A 3,919-nucleotide genomic window follows, 5' to 3' on the forward strand; every position below is an offset into this window, starting at 1 on the left:
AAATACATTACATATACGATATATGTATAAACATTATAGGTCATAAGTATTTATGTCAAATAACGTTACGTATGGTTATTGTTTTGAAAACTTAAGTTAGTAGTTTCAAAATATACATATAACTTATTGTTATTAATACAAAATGAGGTATTACAACATCCTTAGATCATGTTAAATATGTATATATACATATATATACACAAACGTATAATTATCATATGTTATATAGTTCGTGATATCATCGGTCAACTAGACGGTCAAACGTTGTGTAAAACTCTTTTCAAAAACATAAGTTTCGACAATTTGGATTGCTTATCATGTTGGTAAGGTTTAATTTATGTAAATATTAATCTTATAAGTATAGATTGATCGAAAAAGTCCGGGTCATTACAGTACCTACCCGTTAAATAAATTTCGTCCCGAAATTTTAAAATTGTACCTATTTTGCGTCATCGGGAAACAAGTGTGGATACTTTTGTTTCATCTGATCCTTTCGTTCCCAAGTAAACTCAGGACCCCTTCGAGCATTCCAACGAACCTTAACGATCGGTATGTTGCTCTTCTTGAGCCGTTTAACTTCACGATCCATGATTTCGATTGGTTCTTCGATGAATTGTAGTTTCTCGTCGACATGGATTTCTTCAAGAGGAATGGTGAGATCTTCCTTTGCAAGACACTTCTTAAGGTTTGAGACGTGAAATGTATTATGTACTCCAGCGAGTTGTTGTGGTAACTCGAGTCGATAAGCTACCGGTCCAATGCGTTCGATAATCTTGAACGGGCCTACATATCTTGGGTTCAGCTTACCCCTTTTTCCAAAGCGTATTACACCTTTCCACGGTGACACCTTTAACATAACCATGTCCCCGATCTGAAACTCTAATGGTTTTCTTCGGACATCGGCGTAGCTCTTTTGGCGACTACGGGCCGTTCTCAATCTCTCCTTGATTTGTACTATCTTTTCAGTAGTTTCATGTATGATCTCGGGACCAGTTAATTGTCGATCTCCTACTTCATTCCAACAGATAGGAGATCTACACTTCCTTCCATACAGTGCTTCGAATGGTGCAGCTTTAATGCTCGCATGATAACTATTATTATACGAGAATTCTGCTAATGGTAAATACTTATCCCATCCGTTTCCAAAATCGATCACACATGCCCTGAGCATGTCTTCAAGAGTCTGAATTGTTCTTTCACTCTGCCCGTCAGTTTGCAGATGATATGCGGTGCTCATATCTAAACGAGTTCCTAGGGCCTCTTGTAGTGATTGCCAGAACTTTGATGTAAATCTACTATCTCGATCGGATATAATGTAAATTGGTATTCCATGCCTTGAAACTATTTCCTTTATATATAATCGTAATAATTTCTCCATTCTATCTGTTTCCTTTATAGGCAAGAAATGTGCAGATTTGGTAAGACGATCAACAATTACCCAAATGGTGTCATATCCCCAGGCAGTCTTTGGTAACTTCGTGATGAAATCCATGGTAATACCATCCCATTTCCATTCTGGGATTTCTGGTTGTTGAAGTAACCCTGACGGCTTCTGGTGTTCTGCTTTGACTTTGGAACAAGTTAAACACTCCCCAACATATGTTGCAACGTCTGTCTTTAAATTAGGCCACCAATAATGTGTCTTAAGATCTTGGTACATCTTTCCAACTCCAGGATGTATCGAATATCTTGTCTTATGTGCCTCGTTCAATATCAACTTCCTTAATCCACCCAACTTCGGTACCCAAATACGATTTGCAAAATATCGAATTCCATCTTCCCGCATAACGAGTTGCTTCTCATACTTCTTCATTATTTCATTTCCTATATTTTCTTTAGTAAGTGCTTCTCGTTGAACTTCTTTGATTTGTGAGTTGAGATTCATGCGAATTTTTATGTTCATCGCTCGTACTCGAATTGGTTCTCGTTCCTTTCTGCTTAGTGCGTCAGCCACCACATTCGCTTTCCCGGGATGATAACGAATTTCACAGTCATAGTCGTTTATTAACTCGACCCACCTACGTTGCCTCATGTTCAGCTATTTCTGATCAAAAATATGTTGAAGGCTTTTATGATCAGTAAACACAGTGCATTTAACCCCATACAAGTAGTGTCTCCATATCTTCAATGCAAACACGACTGCTCCCAGTTCTAGATCATGCGTCGTATAATTCCGCTCGTGAATCTTCAATTGTCGGGATGCGTATGCAATAAGTTTCTTCCGTTGCATAAGAACGCAACCAAAACCTTGTCGCGAAGCGTCACAATATATTTCAAAATCATCGTTCCCTTCTGGTAACGATAAAATAGGCGCCGTAGTCAACTTCTTTTTCAGTAATTGAAACGCACTCTCCTGCTCAGAAGTCCATTCATATTTCTTCCCTTTTTGCGTTAACGCTGTCAACGGCTTAGCTATTCGGGAAAAATCTTGAATAAACCTTCTATAATAACCGGCTAAACCCAAAAATTGGCGTATCTGCATTGGTGTCTTAGGAGTCTCCCATTTTTCAATGGCTTCAATTTTAGCTGGGTCAACCTGAATTCCTTTGCTACTAACAACATGGCCAAGAAATTGCACTTCTTTCAACCAGAAAGCACACTTAGAAAATTTAGCGTATAGCTGTTCTTTTCTCAACAACTCTAATATTAACCTTAAATGCTGCTCATGCTCTTGCTCACTCTTGGAATAGATAAGAATGTCATCAATGAAAACAATAACAAACTTATCTAAATATGGACTACAAACTCGATTCATGAGGTCCATGAATACAGCTGGCGCATTCGTCAATCCAAACGGCATGACCAAAAATTCATAATGACCGTAACGTGTCCGAAAAGCAGTTTTCGGTATATCTTCTTCTTTGACGCGTAATTGATGATAGCCCGATCTTAGGTCAATTTTCGAGTACACACATGATCCTTGGAGATGATCAAATAAGTCGTCAATTCTCGGTAGTGGATACCGATTCTTGATAGTTAACTTATTTAATTCACGATAATCTTTACACATTCGGAAAGATCCGTCTTTCTTCTTGACGAATAAAATTGGAGCTCCCCACGGTGAAGTACTTGGTCGTATGAATCCACGATCCAGTAATTCTTTTAACTGACTCTGAAGTTCTTTTAACTCGGACGGTGCAAGCCTATATGGAGCACGGGCAACCGGTGCAGCTCCTGGTACAAGATCTATTTGAAATTCTACAGATCTAAATGGAGGTAATCCCGGCAACTCTTCCGGAAATACTTCAGGAAAATCTCTTGCCACGGGCACGTCATTGATGCACTCCTCTTTTTCTTTCTTTTCGATTTTATTAACATGTGCTAGAATAGCATAACATCCCTTTTCTAAACACTTCTTGGCTTTCAAACAGCTAATGAGTTTTAGCTTTGAGTTACCCTTCTCTCCATAAATCATCACCGGCATTTTATCCTTACAAGGAATGCGAATTGCCTTCTTGGCACACACAACTTCAGCTCCTACTTTGGACATCCAGTCCATGCCGACTATTACATCAAAACTTCCTAATTCTACGGGTATCAAGTCGATTTTAAACGTTTCTCCGGCTTAATTTATTTTACAATCACGACAAATTTTATCAGCTTTAATTAGTTTACCATTAGCTAACTCAATCATGTACTTAGCATCTAGAGGTAATGATGAACAATTCAATTTAGTGTAAAAATTTCTACACACGTAACTTCTATCGGCACCAGTATCAAATATAATAGATGCTGATAAGTTATTAATGGTAAACGTACCCGTAACAAGCTCCGGGTCTTCACACGCCTCTCTAGCATTAATAACAAATGCTCTTCCTCGTGCAGCTCCATTATTCTTCTCTGGATTCGGACACTGGCTCTTATAATGACCCTGTTTTCCACACCCATAACAAGTAATGGTAGCCAAAGCAGTTCTATT

The sequence above is a fragment of the Rutidosis leptorrhynchoides genome, chromosome 11 (genome assembly GCF_046630445.1).
Source record: "Rutidosis leptorrhynchoides isolate AG116_Rl617_1_P2 chromosome 11, CSIRO_AGI_Rlap_v1, whole genome shotgun sequence".
Lineage (NCBI taxonomy): Eukaryota > Viridiplantae > Streptophyta > Magnoliopsida > Asterales > Asteraceae > Rutidosis > Rutidosis leptorrhynchoides.